This window comes from Dermochelys coriacea, chromosome 7, assembly GCF_009764565.3.
Source record: "Dermochelys coriacea isolate rDerCor1 chromosome 7, rDerCor1.pri.v4, whole genome shotgun sequence".
Classification (NCBI taxonomy): domain Eukaryota; kingdom Metazoa; phylum Chordata; order Testudines; family Dermochelyidae; genus Dermochelys; species Dermochelys coriacea.
The window spans coordinates 118303158-118322499 of NC_050074.1; the positions used below are offsets into that span (position 1 = coordinate 118303158).

The 19342-nt window shown below is 39.1% G+C and overlaps 1 protein-coding gene across 36 annotated transcripts in view; it reads right to left on the reverse strand.

Annotated features, from left to right (window-relative positions):
* The window catches only part of ADD3 (adducin 3), a 182432-nt gene that overhangs the window by 84936 nt on the left and 78154 nt on the right, over positions 1-19342 (reverse strand). For 4 of the 36 annotated variants that reach the window (XM_043519456.1, XM_043519439.1, XM_043519437.1 and 1 more), the window contains one exon: positions 9561-9654. The exons of 28 other annotated variants lie outside the window; for them this stretch is intronic. The gene's annotated coding sequence lies outside the window, so the exon portion shown is untranslated. Of the gene's footprint in view, positions 1-5450; positions 5467-9560; positions 9655-12068; positions 14593-19342 lie in introns of those variants that run through there. 4 more of the 36 variants (XM_043519452.1, XM_043519442.1, XM_043519453.1 and 1 more) reach the window with 3 other exon arrangements.

Below are 19342 nucleotides of genomic sequence, written 5' to 3' on the forward strand. Positions count from 1 at the left end.
TATCAGATCTGCTCAATTATACATTGATACATACACCAAAAATGAAATCTCATTACACCAATTATGTAGTCAGAGTCATTCTTCAAAATGCAATGAGAATTCCATAAAATAGTAGTTGTGTTTTATTTTCCAAAATAATGAATTTAGATTTTCAAAAAGGAAAAAAAAAATGTTTTTCTTTGCCAATATTCTTGAATTACTAAGTTTATTTTTATCATTTTTACTACAGGAAACTATGACAGGAAGCTCTCAAAGTTCAACACAAAACTAAGTTTTTATTTAATATTTGAAAAACAATGGTTAAGGCCTTTACACACAAAGCACTGGTGAGACCTCACCTGGAATACTGTGTGCAGTTCTGGTCTCCCATGTTTAAAAAGGATGAATTCAAACTGGAACAGGTACAGAGAAGGGCTACTAGGATGATCCGAGGAATGGAAAACTTGTCTTATGAAAGGAGACTTAAGGAGCTTGGCTTGTTTAGCCTAATTAAAAGAAGGTTGAGGGGAGATATGATTGCTCTCTATAAATATATCAGAGGGATAAATACAGGAGAGGGAGAGGAATTATTTCAGCTCAGCACCAATGTGGACACAAGAACAAATGGGTATAAACTGGCCACCAGGAAGTTTAGACTTGAAATTAGATGAAGGTTTCTAACCATCAGAGGAGTGAAGTTTTGGAATAGCCTTCCACGGGAAGCAGTGGGAGCAAAAGATCTATCTGGTTTTAAGATTCTACTCGATAAGAATATGGAGGAGATGGTATGATGGGATAACATGATTTTGGCAATAAATTGATCTTTAAATATTCATGGTAAATAGGCCCAATGGCCTGTGATGGGATGTTAGATGGGGTGGGATCTGAGTTACTACAGAGAATTCTTTCCTGGGTATCTGGCTGGTGAATCTTGCCCATATGCTCAGGGTCTGGCTGATTGCCATATTTGGGGTCAGGAAGGAATTTTCCTCCAGGGCAGACTGGAGAGGCCCTGGAGGTTTTTCGACTTCCTCTGTAGCATGGGGCATGGGTGACTTGAGGGAGGCTTCTGTGCTCCTTGAAGTCTTTAAACCACGATTTGAGGACTGCAATAGCTCAGACATAGGTGAGGTTTTTCGTAGGAGTAGGTAGGTGAGATTCTGTGGCCTGCGTTGTGCAGGAGGTCGGACTAGATGATCAGAATTGTCCCTTCTGACTTTAGTATCTACGAATCTACACACTATTTCTACTGATTTCTGAATTAATCCTGAAGACTAGCCAATGCTTTCTTTCGGGATAATACTCAGAACAAAGTACATATTGAGTTAGTTATGACACTTGTTGTTCTAATACTTTAATAGCCTATTGTTCACTCTTGGTTGCCTCAGCAAGGTAAAACATTGGGGGGGGGAAAGCATTTCTGACAGGAAGTGAATGCCCACTGTGTGTCACAGGATTCCAGCCAAGTTCTCTGCTTCACAAAAGGAGTGGCGGCCCTCTTCTGTGATTGCAGAATGACAACGAAATCATGGTTTTCGTTTATTAATTAAACAAACTATGTAGTCTGTGAATATTGCAGCTCAAGATGCAAATTGCATTGTATTCTGCATGACTTACCATTCAACTACGGTCATGTTACCAATCCTGAAAAAAGTTATTAGGGTTGTCAATTAATTGCAGTTAACTCGCACGATTAACAGTGCAATTTTAACTGCGATTAATCGCGGTTAATTTTTTTAAATCACAATTAATTTTTTGAGTTAAATAGAATACCAATTGAAACGTATTAAATATTTTTGATGTTTTTCTATATTTTCAAATATATTGATTTCAATTACAACACAGAATACAAAGTATACAGTGCTCACTTTATATTTTTATACAAATATTTACACTGTAAAAAGAATAGTATTTTTCAATTCACCTCATACAAGTACCATAATGCAATCTCTTTATCATGAAAGCATAACTTACAAATGTAGATTTTTAAAAAATTTATTTATTTAACTAACACATAACTGCACTCCAAAACAACGAAATTCACTCAGTCCTACTTCTTGTTCAGCCAATCACTAAGACAATCAAGTCTGTTTACATTTTACAGGAGATAATGCTGCCAGCTTCTTATTTACAATGTCACCTGAAAGTGAGAATGGCCGTTCACATGGCACTTTTGAACCGGGCATTCCAAATATTTACGAGCCAGATTGCATACGAATGTTTAGCATATTTCACGCTTCAGCCACTATTCCAGAGGACATGCTTCCATGCTGATGATGCTCGCTAAAAAAGTGTTAAATTTTGACTGAACTTCTTGAGGGAGAATTGTATGTCTCCTCCTCTGTGTTTTACCCGCATTCTGCCATATATTTCATATTATAGCAGTCTCAGATGATGACCGGGCACATGTTGTTCATTTTAAGAACACTTTCACTGCAAGTCTGACAAAATGAAAAGAAGATACCAATGTGAAATTTCTAAAAATAGCTACAGCACTTGACCCAAGGTTTAAGAATCTGAAGTGCCTTCCAAAATCTGAGAGGGATGAGGTGTGGAGCATGCTTTCGGAAGTCTTAGAAAAACAATACTCCAATACGGAAACTACAGAACCCAAACCACGAAAAAAAAAAAAAGTAAGTCAGCCTTCTGCTGGTGGCAACTGACTCAGATGATAAAGTGAACATGTGTTAATCTGTACTGCTTTGGATCGTTATTGAGCAAAACCCGACATCAGCATGGATGCATGTCCCCTGGAATGGTGGCTGAAGTGTGAAAGGACATATAAATCTTTAGTGCATCGGGCACATAAATATCTTGCCATGCCGGCTACAACAATGCCATGGGAACGCCTGTTCTCACTTTCAGGTGACACTGTAAACAAGAAGCGGGCAGCATTATATCTCCTGCAAACGTAAACAAACTTGTCGGTCTGAGTGACTGGCTGAACAAGAAATAGGACTGAGGACTTTTAGGCTCTAAAAGTTTACATTGTTTTATTTTTTAATGCAGTTATTTTTTGTACATAATTCTACATTTGTAAGTTCAACTTTCATGAGAAAGACTGCATTACAGTACCTGTATGAGGTGAACTGAAAATTATTATTTCTTTTGTTTTTTACAGCACAAATATTTGTAATAAGAAATATAAAGTGAGCACTGTACTCTGTTTTGTGTTGAGACTGAAATCAATATATTTGAAAATGTAGAAAACATCCAAAAATACGTACTTAAATGCTATTCTATTAATAACAGTGCAATTAATCACGATAACATTTTTTAATTGCTTGAAAGCCCTAATTAATAGATCAAAGTGCATCCCCAATTATAGTTATCCTCTGTATGTTACATCTAAGGATTAAGATCAGACCTGACTATTTCTAGAATTTAGTGGCAATCATTCTCAACCTAAAATTATTTCTATACGATAGTCTGGTATCCTTTCTAAAATGTTACAATACACATGGTATCAAATTTACAGTGAAATTATTGGTACTAAATAGCATTTATTTATTCATTTATTCATAGCGTGCCTTTTTAGTAGGTAACATTGCTTAAGTAATATATGCTGTAGATAAGTGCTCAGACACGATGCAGGTCATGGAATAAATACCTAAACAGAAAAATTAATCCAACAGTATAGTAACGATGATAAGATCAAAAAAGTTGCTTGTTACAAATTTTCATCATACACTCTCTTCCAATTAACAAGACCATTAAAGATAATTAACATCCTGCTAACAAGACATTGGACTGTCTGCCATAATACAGTAATAATGAAAATGTGCTCTGTCTCCATCAAATTTACCAGCAACATTTTTAAGGGTTTGTCCTCCCATTGATATGAACACAAGACTCATTAGTTTTAATGAGAATGAAGCAAATGCAATCAATGGCAGAATAAACTCCAGGAGACTGCATAACTAAATTGCACCGTGCCTGAGATGTAGCATGGACTTCTAAAGAAAGCAAACTTTCTGCAAAATAATACTCTTGCTGGAATTTTGCACCACTGCACAGCACAGAATTTGTACAGAATGAATACTCCCTGCCGATTCCTTCCCCCCGACAAGAATTTACTATTTCCACCAAAATTCTTAATTTTTCTGTTTTTTCTGCAAGGGTTGACAGCGGGAGCCCCAACCACACACAATCATATTGTGTTTTTTGAGAGAACAAAATACGCAACATGTGCAGAATTTAATTTTTTGTGGCAGAATTTCCCCAGGAGTAAAGATAACTGTAACAGAGAAAATTCTTTCATAGAAGATTCCCAAATCAGTGTCGTCTACCTACACTGCAGTTTAGAACCTCAGACCTTTGGGTAGCAAAGACACTCCTATGCAACTTATGTTTTGTGATGAAATTATGGCTAAACAAACCAAATGGTGAAACTCTGGTCTTTCAGGCAATCCTGCACGTTACAATTACAAATATACACACACTGTACATTTTAAAAAATTGATTCACTCCACAGCAAACATCATGACATGTAAATTCCTGCTTCTGTAACCACGTAAATGTATTGGCAGGATGGTAGGGTAAAGTTCACCTCTCAGGCTGCTTCCTCAGCACCAATCAGCAAAGTCTAGTTATGTCAATTTATGTCACTTTTAGTGCTCAATGAGGCAAGGAAATGGATTAGAGTGCTAGACTGTGGAAACAATGTTAAACTACTATGCCAAAACAGAGTATCAAGCTCCCAGGCTCAGCTTCATATGCCCGACTTCATAAAAGTTAATGGAATAAATTAAGTTTAAAAAACGCAATATAAAAAGTGAAACCTATTTCCAGATGGTGAAACAAGCTTTACCTGTAGGAAAAACTTTTTAAATAGAATATATTTTTGCAAAGAGAAATATGTAATTTTAAATGCAGTTTTACAAGAAAATCTAGTTTAAAAGACATTAAAAATGTTTTGTTTTTAGAATCTGCTCATGACACAAGAACTAAGGAAATATAAATGCATGACATTACGTACAACGCTCAAGGCTATTAAAAAACCCTCCCTACATACAATTTTCTCTTATACTTTTAAATCAGAACATACCCCTCTGATAAGTCCCTATTTATAGTGCCATGTATTATGTAATTTGGATTTAGTTCATGACATATACTGGTTTTACTCAGTTTTAAACGCATCCATTTTGTTTGATTTATAATCGTTCAACTGTAAATCTTAAAGGTAGCTTCAATAACTCACTGTATCATATCGCTACTGAATCCTTTTCTGAACATATAGTGTGGAAATGCACATTGTAATGTACTCCAAAACAAGAGTCCCGTCTAGCTCCTACTGAAGTAGGAGCTTTCCATTGACTGAAATGAAAGCACAAGCAGGCACCATGTTCCCAAACCCCCCCACAATGAACAGTAACAATAGAGAAAAAAAATCTTAGAAGAGGTAAACACAGACTAACTGAATACTCACTGCATGGGGAAAACAATAATTAAGACACAAAAATTCAACTCACCATTCACCTACCTACATCAAGGATGAAAACAAAAATGTCTGAAATAGAAGAGAATCAAAATATGCTTCAAACAACTTTCTGCTGCATCCCTCCCCAACTGCTCTGTGAAATACAGAACAGCAACAGCACAAAAGCATCTTTATGGCAGGAATAAAAGGCTCTTTAAATGCTCCTTTTATTTTTTTATTGAATGAACCCACTCTTACGCAAAGTTCATGCCACAATGTCTCAAGCTTCAGTATTGTCAGATCATGGAGTTGTCAGTCTGCTAATGCTGCTAAAATTACACACAGAGCAATCTGATGTATGAAATTTCTATATTGGATCAGGTAGTTAAATTGTAATCAAGTAGTTGATTAAAAAGATACCATCATTTTATGATACTTAACAGCCAGTAAAATGTTTACAATGTTCTTTAATTCCCCCCCCTCCCCAAAACAACAAGAGCTTCACCCCTACTAACTGAAAACTGTTCTCTCTTTCAGAGCCACTTTCTTGCATGGAGAAACTAAGGCGTTTACTGAGATACAAAGCCACAGACTCCTCCCGACTACAGTATTAATCATTTGTGTGGTTTACAGTTTCCATAGAATTAACAAATCTATACCACCTATGTTTGTTTATACAGAAGCATATTGCAACAGACATCCCATTGCTTTAAAAAAAATACAAAAAAAAGCTGCAGTTTAAACTGATATCATATAGTGTGGCAATTCTGAAGAAACCTTGCCCTAAAGATGACCTTTATGATTTTTCAAGCTATCCCAAAGTACTATATATGCAAAAAAGCAATGGTGGAGCTCATTCAGAAGAACCACCCACTACTACAAGACTCACAGAATGCAAATTCATTTGCAAGCTTGGCAGGTAAATAATGCTACCAAGTATTGATGTGATCTACAGGAACATTCAGCTGCAAGCATACCAGGAGACTGGAAAATTCCGACCTAAAAATGTGTGCTTTTGCTTGTAACCTTCATCAATTCTTAGGAGAAGTCCATTTTCCCACCTTTAAACCTTTAAGTTAGGCAGATAGGGCATTAGAAGAAAACTGTCTGGGAAAGGATTGACAAGAAGGTTGAACAGAAACTGGCCTGTTTCTAAGCTGAGCCTTTGCAGGTTTCACATGCTCTTCGCTGCAATGAAAATTCCATCTCATCTGCAAAATTTTGTAGTGATTTCAAGTCAACAGGAACACAAATATGTTACCAGCAACTAAAATAAATACAGTAGTCCTTTTATATGTTAATACTTACCAGTAAAGCAACATACAGTATTTGTATTTATTAGACAAAATATACATAATAAATCAAACTATTCTTCATTTTCAGGATTGTCTGATAGGAATTTATAAAAACAGAACATATAAAACAAGACCAAAAAAATGGCAAAGCTTTCTGGTGAAAACTCCCCAGATACATATCATTCCAAAGCAAACAATTTTTGTTTTAAAGCAAAGAACTGTTCTTTATTTCCCAAACACCACCCACTCTTCCAAATAAACAAGTGATCCAATGTTGCGTAAGAATTTTAATTGTTTCCATAACTCTTATTACCTGCCAAAGAAGTACTTAACATGAGATATCCACTACAGCGGGCTCAAAAATATATGCATGTTTAAAATAAAATAATTCTGTATTTGTACATAAGCTTGTTTTACATAAGGACTTTAACTTTGCACAGATAATTCACTTTTTTGCAGCTTCTTTAAAAAGCTACGATTTACTGTTACTAACCTGGACATTCTTAATCCTACTGTAGTTTTCCACAATCTTAAAAACATTTTGGTTCAAATTCTGTCACCCCTACTCACAGTAAGCAGCATCTCACACTGCAAGCAGTCTCACTGGCTCCAATGGGACCACTTGTGGCACAATGCGCTACTCAACACAAACAGGCGAGGACATATTCTAATGTGAAATGCTTATAAAGCTTAAAGTTATTCAGATTTATAAGACCAGGTCTACACTTGAAACTATTTTCTGAACAGAAATGTCAGTTGGGGGAGGGGGTGATTTTTTTTTAATTACATTTCATACCAGCACTTTATTGCATCTACACTAGATATTCTAGTGTACATGCAATTTACCATGAAAAATGTTTTTGCCAGTATAGCTTATTTCATTTGGGAAACAGGATGCAGCTATACTGGCAAGCCTTTTGTAATGTAGACTAAGCCTAAAAATCCCTCTGTTGCAAGATTAATTTAAACCATTTTACAGACAGTGTGGAAAATGTCTTTGGGAGCTACAGGGTGGAAACTAGCAAAATATTGTCTTTACAATACATAGATTTTTCCACTGAATTTTAACACTAAATCAGCATGTCACAGATTCTCACACCTTCAGTGTTTGGAAGCTGCTCTTAAATCCACTTTTTGATTTGTGATCTGTTGATGGAGGGTTGACAAGCCTTTGGTTTGGCATGCAATGTTGTTGATAATGTGGGGCTTTCTGATCCCATGATAATATTAAAATCCCCCGACTGTTCTAAGTACCGAGTATTCCTGACTTTAAACAATTAAACTTGTGTGACTATCATATCTGAATGTAGTAGGGTCATGCCATTACTATTACTGCTTCAAGGCTACAAATATAGGGGCATGATTTTCAAAACTAACTACTAATTTTCTATGCCCAACTCAAGACACCCTAAAGCTGCCTTATTTTAAGAAAGTGTTGAGTGCTCACCCTCTGCAAGTCAAACCTCTTAAGGTTTTTCAAGATGGGCACCCAAAAGTCACAAGATACCTTTGAAAATCTTTGCTAGAGTTTTTGCATTACAGTTTTTATTTAATAGCACAAGTTCTTAGAGTTCAGGAGAGATGTCTGTATGTTCTATTTCTAGCCAAATAAATAATTTTAGTAATTTTGAATTATTACTGCTGAAAAAGTGTACATTGTTTTCAAAGTCTAAAAAACTTGCCTTTCACAGATGCAAAGGAAATGACAAGAGAAGGGAAAGGAAAAAAAAGACCCACACAGTCGGTATATATCAGCAATTAATTCCATCCACAACCGCCCAGCTGTTTGCGCATGGAAGAATCAGACTGTTTCCTTTAGGGACTTTTGCCACTGAAAACTGATATTGCACTTTCAGAGACACAAGCTGTTTGTAACATGTTAGGAATGTGCACTAGATCACACAAAGTTGAAGAAGAAATGAAATCCAGATCTGATTCTCTTTACAGCTTGCCAACATATTGCATATCTACATTAAGATAAAGTTATCCCATCCCTCTCCTTCTATTCCCCCAGATAAGAATGGAAAATTGCCAGCAAAGTCAGATTAAGTGTCTAGAATGGACACTATTGTGATTTACTGGCAAAGACAAGGTGTGACATTCTCAGGAATCCATATGTCCATGGCATGTTAAATTCACCCAAGACATTAGTATTTTATAGCTCTTTGCCAAACTGGTCAATTCCAGGACATCTCATTACAGTAGTTAAGTATATGTGGAACCTGTACTTTTACCATGAAAATGCAGGTTCTCTCTGGTTAGCATACACAGCCATGTTGTACAAAGAAAACAATACTTTGTCCGATTGGAACAAATTCATTATGCTCTAAATGTAGTGTACCTTTTTATTTAATCACATGGGTTCTTAGAGTTCAGGAGAGGTACTCACTGCATGATTACTTATGAGAAGACAGCCTAGAAAAAATTGTTGGCAGTAAGGAAACATTTCATTTCCACAATTTCAAAAGGCAATGCCAAGCAGTAAGAAGTAACTGTCAAAATGTGCTCTCTCAATTTGAGAGAAGTGTCCTTTAATTTTAAAAGGTCAATAGGTAGTAGCTTGTATGTTTTTACTGGATTCATAGTTAGTTAGGTTTCAGAGTAGCAGCTGTGTTAGTCTGTATTCGCAAAAAGAAAAGGAGTACTTGTGGCACCTTAGAGACTAACAAATTTATTAGAGCATAAGCTTTCGTGAGCTACAGCTCACTTCATCGGATGCATTTGGTGGAAAAAACAGAGAGCGTTAGTTAGTTAGGTAAACTACCTCTGTATGTGTCAGTGGGTCTGAGAATATGTTTTGCAGAAGTGGGACAGGGAATAACCTAAAAATAAGGTTACATGTAGTTTAAAGTGACCTCAGGACTCACCTTGAGGAAAGTACTTTATATGGTAATCAGTCCAGCCAAATACAAATGACAAAGATGTCAATTGTTAGAAATTGTATAGCCTGTATCATTGTGTCTGTGCCAGAGGAAACAAAGAATGTAACATAAAAATACACTTTCACTTTAATTAATATAAAATTTATTCTAAATTAAAATAGTATATTTTTATATGGAGTTTTTGTACAGTACAGACATGTACTTCCAGAAGACTGACATGGTCTCAAACACTCAGAGTGGAGGGCTACCTTAGCTGGGAAACTTCAAAATCATTTAAACTTTCAATTGTTTACAGTCTCCCTTGGGATCTAATCAGTCTCCATTACTGACTGGGGATGGAGTGAGGCACTGAAAAGGGATGAATTGTTTATATCACCTTCTCTTGTCATTCCCTTAAAACCAAATCAGTCAAAAAGTAGTAGGTGAATGAGAGCAACATTTAATCTCTATCTTTAAATTATTCAATACCTGTAATCACAAATAATCTCACTATATTACAGCAGGAGTGGCCCCACAGTTAATGGGTAGCAACATCCATTGCATGCCACTGGCCCCACCTCCACTGTTTTAATTTGCTCATAACCTTCTTAAATAAATTCCTTTGGAGATGATTTTTTTCTTTGCTTCGTGTAAGTCCCGCCAGAGAATTTTTTGGAAAGGTTAAAAATCACGGCCATTTTTGAGTTTTGTGTATGTAAAAATAAATGTTAAGAACCTTGTTTCCCATATGTACTTAACGTAACATTGGTACTAACTGTGTTCAGACTGGTTTGACAGATCACAATGAAATCTAAAGCACAAACTGGGTCTGAAAGAAACTGGGTTACTAGTTCTGAGCACTGGAAGTTTTGTAATGCAAACAAATGCTAGACTTATCAGAAATAGCAAAATGCAAAGTAAAAAGTAGCTTATACAAACATTGAGGGAACTCTGAAGTCATTGTCATCATCATGTTACCATTACGCCTCTGGCGTTTAGGGCAGAAATGCCAGAGGCGTAATGGCAGAAAGGAAGCTCCTCCACGCCTGTCTGTTTCTGGCAAGTCTTTCAATGGTTCCTCAGCTGTACCCAGGTTAAGCATTATCAAAAGTTACAATATCCCAGATTTTCAAAAAGGCTTAACCAAAATTTTAAATTCCTGTAATTACTTACAAGGTGATGGCATTTCCTTAGGTGTGAGTTCTTTATTTCTCAACCTCAATCTTGCATTAGTGTTTTTTTTAAAAAAAAAAAAATAGCACGCAGTATAATATGGTAAAAATAAAAATGGTGATATAGTACATACCGGTATTTCATTGCAAGAATTAAAATGTGCAAAGTGGCAAAAATTCAGTGGAACCATCGAGATGTGTCTTATGGAGTAATCATGTATCATCACCACTAGGACCCTTTTCACAGCCATGAAAAACGCATCATGGACCATGAAATCTGGTCTTCTTGTGCGCTTTTATCCTATACTATACAGATTTTACAGTGGAGATCAGCATTTCTCAAATTGGAGGTCTTGATCCAAAAGGGAGTTGCAGGGGTCACAAGGTTATTTTAGGGGGCGTCACGACTCATGGTATTGCCACACTCACTTCTGCACTGCCTTCAGAGATGGGCGGCCGGCAGCTGTTGCCTGGGTAGCCAGTTCTGAAGGCAGCACCCTGCCAGCAGCAGTGCAGAAGTAAGGGTGATAATACCATACCATGCCATCCTTACTTTTGCGCTGCTGCTGGCGGCGGCTCTGCCTTCAGAGCTGGGCTCCCAGGCAGCAGCTGCTGCTCTCCAGCTGCCCAATTCTGAAGGCAGCGCCACCGCCAGCAGCTGTGCAGAAGTAAGAGTAGCAGTACAGCAACCCCCTCTACAAAAACTTCGCGACTCCCCCCCCCCCCCAACTCCTTTTTGGGTCAGGATCCCTACAATTACACCACCATGAAATTTCAGATTTAAATAGCTGAAATCATAAAATTTATTATTTTTAAAATCCTGACTGTGAAATTGACCAAAATGGACTGTGAATTTGGTGGGGCCCTAATTATCACCTATAGCTTTCCTACCCCTTCCTCCTTTACCATGAAATTCTTCCCTATGCAGAGAGCCCATTCAAGGCCTATGCACCACTTAAATGCCACTTATATCTCCCATGGCATATAAAGAAATAAAAGAATCTTGTTTAAATTACTGGCTAGTCCATATGTTAAAATTTGACACACATTACAAGTAAGTTTAGACATTGACTGAAAATATGTTTAAGTACAGCTCCTTTTAACTAATTATATCATAGCTAAGGCTGTGAGTTTGTCACAGAGGTCACGGATTCTGTGACTTTCCAGGACCTTCGTGATTTCTGCAGCGGCTGGCCCGGCGGCCACCTGAGCAGCTCAGGCAGCCCCTGGGCCAGCCACACCGGCTGCTGCTGCGGCAGTCTCGGGCCACCATGCCCGCCTTCCCTAGCAGCAGCAAGAGTTTGGGTGTGGGAGGGTGTTGGGGGCTCTGGGCAGCGCTTACCTGGGGGGTCTCCCCGGAAGCGGTGACATGTCTCTCCCTCAGCTCCTAGCTGATGGCTCTGCGCGCAGGCAACTCCCTCACAGACCCTATTGGCTGCGGTTCCTGGCCAATGGGGGCTGCAGACCTGGTGCTCAGGGCAGAGGCAGTGTGCAGAGCCATCTGGCCGTGCCTCCTCCTGGTGGGGGAGCCATGAGGAGTCGGGTAGGGAGCCTGCCGGCCCCGCCAAACCCCCCAGCAGGGATCCTGGGCTCTGCACCACTGGCCCCCCCAGAGCACCCGCGGCACCTCTGGGCCACACCCTCACCCAAGATTTAGTTAGGGGTACATAGTACAAGTCATGGACTTGTCACAGGCCATACATTTTTGTTTACTGCCTGTGATATGTCCCTGACTTTTACTAAAAATACCCATGACTAAAATGTAGCCTTAATCATAGCTAGGTCTTTTTGATTCTAGCTACATGATTCATGGAAAATACTCAATCAGACCCCATATTTATGAATACATACGTTTCATTGAATGTGCAAGGCATTCTGTATTGTTTAGAAAGTATGCCAACCTAGAATATCCAACTACAAATCTCTTTGCTTCAAAGTAGCAAATTCTGTAGTTACAAGTGTGTGCATCTTGTATTCTATATAGTAAGAGAAAGGGCTAAGTTGATCCAGAGTATAACTCCTCTGAAGCCTAGTGGATGATTTTGGTCAAACATATCTTTTGCCAATGAAAAACCTGATACCTTAAAACAGTCCTCCTCTTCTATATAGTTTTTCCTTGTTATAATTTCTTTGTATGCTATTGGTATATCCTGCTTCATATACATCAATGAAATACAATTTCCAACTATTTAGTAAGATAATTAACTTAAAAAAAAACCACTCCTAGCAAACAGCCTTATTGATCTTTTGAGGAAAGATACTGCATACATAAAAGTACACAGGACTGGATACAAGGCCAGCTCTTACCTTCTTCAGCTGTTCTTTTCTTCATTGCTGAAGTCTTTTATTTCACATAAACAGATCTTATCCTCTTTCATTCCATAATTATAATCTCTCAAGTGGAGAAAAACAAATTACAACATCCTAACCCAAATGTTTTATTTAACCTAGACACACAGTCTTGAAGTAGTATGCTGAATCTATTAGAAAGCCACCTCACAAAGACCCTATAAACTATGACCACATTGGATAAAGTTAGGCTCAGTTTACTTTTGGATCATCTTTGTTCTGAGAATTTTTATAGTGGGAAGAGAAAGACTCGTGCTTTATTCATTTTATTTGGAATACTATAGGTCTTCAACTGCTGTTAAACATTTGTCTGGCAGCCTCACTCAGAAAGCTCAAAGAAGTCATACTCCAGATGCAACATGTCATCATGGGTGAAGCCCCTAGAAAGTTCAAACTTGGCAGAAAGGTTAATTATTTGGGTCTACATACTAACCATGTCACACTCTTCATTAATACTGACCAAGTGTGATATGGTGAATTATTAGCTAAAATCTCCTACATCAAAGCTGTAGCAATACTGAAGGAGCCTTCACGTACATCAGTTTGGAGCTTATGGAAGAACTGATCCTGGATGTGGGCTGGGAAAGACAAGTTCACCCTTATAGAGTAATACAATTCATTTTAGCCAACTATTTCTTTTAGTCTATTTTAATTACAGACATTCCATCTTAATTAAATACAAGATTGTTTATGGACCACATCCTGGCTAATTAGTGAATAACTACAGTCAGTCAACACTAAGTATATCCCCTAAAGATTAAGAGAATAAACTTGAAGTGTCAGATTCACCTTGTCATATGAATTTTAGAATATAATTTTAAATAAGAGAAAGACACCCAGCTAACAGGACGTTATAATACATAGTCTCAGTGAATATATGACAGCACAACAGCACATTAACTGCTCCAAATTAACCACTATGGTCTTGCATATCTATGTGATAAACCTCCCCACATAGTAAATGATTAGAGCTGTTGTGCCTAGGCAACCATTATGGTCTACAGTAGCAAGTCACAAACATTTTCATAAGATGGACTACATCTTGGAGAGATTGTCTAGAAGACTTTTTTACTTCCTAAAATCATTTTTCTGCCATAAACAACTGAACACACAGCTTCCAGTAACTACATCAACCACTTATATAGAAAATACAGCATCACGTAACCAGCAAGCTGTCTACTAACAAGCATTTTGTGGATCACATTTGGGGAACTGCTGATCCACAGCGTTAAACAATCCCCTTTTAGAAGAAATATCTTTTTAAAAAACCCCAAAAGACTGATGGCTTCTTTAGAGCAATTATCAGCTACCTGCCAAATGTGGTGCACTCCTGAAGTCTCTAAATACGCACTTTAATGACAGTTTGTATTTGCTTCTAAATATGCACTTTGCATTACATGGCTTCTAGAGCCCATGGACACATTATGGTATAGAAAGCAAACGCTACTTATCCAATTTGATCCTCAGTTACAAGTAATCAAGTCAAATGGAAACTCTGCGCACATGGAAAGATGACACTGGGAGGGAAACAAAAATAGAACCTTTGTAGTTTGTTTTAAAGCCTATGAAAGAGTAGTCTGGTTTCTGTTCACATTATAAACCCCAAAACATATTCAAAAAACTATTATAAAATAATATTAAGGGGCTGAAAAACTGGAAAAAAAGAACTAGAGAATTCAGGATTAAGCATGCAATTACAATTGCCTCAGTGAGAGCAGATACTGTAACTGATCTTTTCCCACATCAGGGGATCTAAGAACAGGTCAGATTGTTCAGCATCTTAACTACAATACTGGCTGTGGACAAAACAACAAAAGCTGAGAAACAGCTTCAGCGTTAATTCTATTTCTAAAAAAGAAAAGGAGTACGTGTGTCACCTTAGAGACTAACAAATTTGAATTTGTTAGTCTCTAAGGTGCCACAAGTACTCCTTTTCTTTTTGCGGATACAGACTAATACGGCTGCTACTCTGAATTCTATTTCTATTATTTCTATCAGTTTAAGACAAATGCAATATTATTTTAACAGTTGTTGTACATGTATTTAAGAAGAAACGATCAGAGACCCCAATATAGGACATAATTTTAAACCATTAAAAGTTACTGGAAAATATACTCTGGGTTTTAAGTGTCAATCCACAACTCTGTTGCAGAGAATTTTTAAACCATCACCACGAATTTATAGCCTCTATTTATGTACAGCCTTATAGAGCTCTGCTCCTGCAAAGACAGCAAGACTAAAAGTTAATAGGCAGCGATTAACTATAAAATTTGCATATGTATCATACATTACTTTCTCAAAGTTTCTCAACTTTCTTAAAGTGTTTGCAGCTGCTGTTTTCATCTACAGAACAGTGATATGAAACACTTAACATTTAAAAATGGCGCAAGAGCCAAGATCAAGGGGACACAAAGACTTAAATGCAAAAACATTTACCACCAAGTATCTGAAAATCAGTTCCTCCTGGAGGGATTCATGCTCCCTCTGAAAGAGCTGATAGTGACACTAACACCTTAAGCATAATACAGAATGCTAATCCCTGCTTTAATGTAGTGAGGTCACTAGTAGCTGCAGGAAAAACAGAAATTTGGTTTGGGATGGTATAGTGAGGTGGACTGGCCCTCCCCAGACACAGAGGAAGAGGGTCGTTCCACCCCCTTGTGGGCAGAACCCTATCCCCTAGCTCTCCCCCCCAGAAGCCAAGGGCCGGGGCTAGGAATATAAAGGCAGGACCTGGAAGCTCAGTGGGCGGCCAACCCCTGGAGGGGACAGATGTATCCTCCGAGCTCTCGCACTGGGAGATGGCAACAGGACCGTGGAGTGCAGACGACTGGCCCGGACCACCTGGACCATGGACTGACCTGATCCCAGGGAAAGCAGATGACTGGCCTGGGCTACCTGGACGAGCTTCTGCTGGCAACTGAGGCCCCTGCAGATAACCTTACCTCACCGGACCAGCGGGTACCATTAAAGGAGGAGCGTGAAAGTGGCCCAGGGGTAGTAGATCCCTGTTGGGCTGCAATGCTGGCAGAGGGTGAGTCAGCATGTTGCAGCTTGGATCCCCGCTGATGAGGTGGCAGAACCCTCCGCCACCTTTAGGGCCCTGGGCTGGGACGCAGTGGAGTGGGAGGGCCTGCGTTCCCCCTTCCACCCAAGTAGTGGGTGGCAGTCTCTCCCTCTCAGGCTAGCTGAAGGAAAGCCTGAGGTAACTGACTGTGGGTACAGGCCCAAGCTGAGTACTGCTTCCTGCCCAGCTCTGAACCAGAGCCTGGGCTCATTAACTATTTGCAGCCCCACCTGACTTTGCTTACTGCCCCACTCTGAAACAAAGTCTAGCCTAATTAACTATTTGCAGCTCCACCTGAGTGCAGGTTTGAGCCAAAGGACTGCAGCTTGCCCTGAGCAAGGGGCTCGACTATGGGCTCTAGCTCGCCACTGCAGCGAGAAGCTGGGCAAAGGACTGCCCGTTTCCCTGGAATGGGGGGCAACAACAGAGTTGGGGCACAGCTGCAGGGCTGTGCCCTGAAGTGGACGCTGAGGTCCAGGAGTGACGCAGGCCCCCCGAGACAGAGGAAACAGCAAAGCAGATAATGGGTGAGACACCATCTGCAAAGGGCGCTCCAGAGCTGTACAGAGCTAATTCCCAGAGCAACCAGCAGGAGGTACCATGGTTGTGCGCACAACCTGTTACAGATGGTAAAAGGCCTTTAAATTTTTTTAAAATGTATTTATTTTTCTAATTTTAAAGCTTGTACATATTGTAAATGGATTTGGGACCTCAAACAGACTATTTTATTTATTTTGTAAACATCTATCACTATAGCAGTGAGGCACTTGTTTAGAGTCAAAGAAACATTAAATTCAGTAAAATAAGGACAATCAAACAAAACACTAAAATGTTACACCAGATAAATTTGTCTTACACTGCACCCTGAAGACTGTTAGACTCCAGGTCCAGTGAGCCAAACAGAATATGAGATAATTGGACCATGAGAGGAGAGATTCATCGTTAACTAACTGGGAATGCGGTCTGCCCTGGAGCAAAACATCTTGCATTTGTTGTTCAGGTTGGTAACAAACAAAGTCTATTTCTGGGTAGCCCATCTGATAGAAGATCTGGAGGAGGATGTCCCGATTGACAACTGATGGTGGTCTGTAAAATTCCTGCTGAAGGAATCTGCAATGATGTTCCTCACTTCTGGAAAATGGAAAGGTCTCAGAGCAACTTTGTTTCTTATGCATAGGTTCCGCAGATGAACAGCCTCCCGATACAGCTGAGTTGATCTTCCATTCCCCTGCTTGTGGAGATAAAATTTGGCAATGGTATTGTCTGTAAGGACTTGCACAAACTGGTTCTTGATGGGAGACAAACAGCTCCCAGGCTTGATGAAGTGCATGGAACTCAAAACCTGTTTATGTGCAGTGAGACATCCTAGGGTGACCGCAGAGCTTGTGCAGGAAGGCAGCAGAGGTGGGCTACCCAGCCTTTGGTAGACACATCTGTAACCAGAGTCATAGCTTGGTTCTGGAGATAGAAAAGGGACACTTTGCACACGTTGCAAGGGTTCAGCCACCAGTTCAGAGGCTGAAGCACTCATGCAGGTACACAAACCAGCATGCCCAGAGGATGACTGGTCAGACAATAGACCAAAACAAAGCCAGACCGATAGACAGCAAAGGTGAAGATTGGCATGTGGAATTATGTACCTGCACAAAGCCTTGTGGCCTGACAGCTATATACAGGAACACACTGTTGTCATTGGGTTGGACTTCAGGCCTTCGGATAGAGTGACTATGAACTGAAACCTGTCCATTGGAAAATAATCTATTGTGGTTATGGTGTCAAGGTTTGCTCCTATGAACGTTATACGCTGCGTCAGCTGTAACTTTGTTTTGTCTAAATTCAGTTTCAGGCCTAGATGAGAGATCAGCTGTCTGATAATGAAGATACTGCTGTAAACTTCATAGATTCTATAAGGCCAGAGGGGACTATAATGACCATCTAGTCTGATCTCCGATATAGCACAAGCCAAAGAACTTCCCCAAAATAATTCCTAGAGCAGATCTTTTAGAAAAACATCCAATGTCAAATTAAAAATGGTCAGTGATGGAAAATTCACCCTTGCTAAGGCTAAGTTGTTCCAATAGTTTATCGCTCTTATGGTTACAAATTTACCCCTTATTTCCAATGTAAATTAGTCAATCCTGAACTTCCAGCCACTGGACATTGTTATACCCTTCTCTGCTAGACTGAAGAGCCTATCATTAAATATTTGTTCTTCATGTAGGTACTTATAGACTGTAATTGATTCACCCCTTAATTGTCTCTTTGTTAAGCAAAATAGATCAAGCTCCTTGAGTCTATCATTGTAAGGCATGTTTTGTAATCCTTTAATTATTCTTGTGGCTCTTCACTTTAGCAACATCCTTCTTAAATTGTTGATACCAGAACAGGCCAGAGTATTCCAGCAGCAATCACACCAGTGCCAAATACAGAGGAAAAATAACCTCTCTACTCCTGCTCAAGATTCCCCTGCTTATACATCCCAGGATTGCATTTGCCCTTTTGGCGACAGCATCACCATGGGAGCTCATTTTCAGTGATTATCCACCACAACCCCCAAATCTTTTTCAGAGTCACTACTTCCCAAGATTGAGTCTATCATAAGTATGTCCTACATTCTTTGTTTCTAGAAGCATACATTTATGAGTTTTAATATGGCTACTGTTTGCTTGAGCTCCACTCACTAAGTTTGCTCTGAATCAGTGACCTGTCCTCTTCATTACTTAAACACTCCTCCAGTTTGTGTGTTTGCAAACTTTCAGTGATCATTTTATGTTTTCGTCCAAGTTATTAGTAAACATGTTAAATAGAAGAGGGCTAAGAACCAATCCCCGCAGGACCCCACTAAAAACACTCACCACCTAATGATGATTCCCCATTTCTAGTTACATCATGAGACCTATCAGATAGCCAGCTTTTAATCCATTTAACGAGTGTCATATTAATTTTAACTGTTCTATTTTTAAAATCAAAATGTCATGTGGTATTAAGTCAAAGGCCTTACAGAAGTTTAAGTATATTACAACAACACGATCACCTTTATCAACAAAACATATAAACTCGTCAAAAAAAGATTGGGTTCCCACATTAGCCAATCATCCAGGTAAGGAAAAATGTGGACACTTGGGCAGCACAGGTAGGCCACTACTACCTCCAGGCATTTTGTGAAGATCCTTGGGGCTGACAACAGGCCAAAGGGGAGC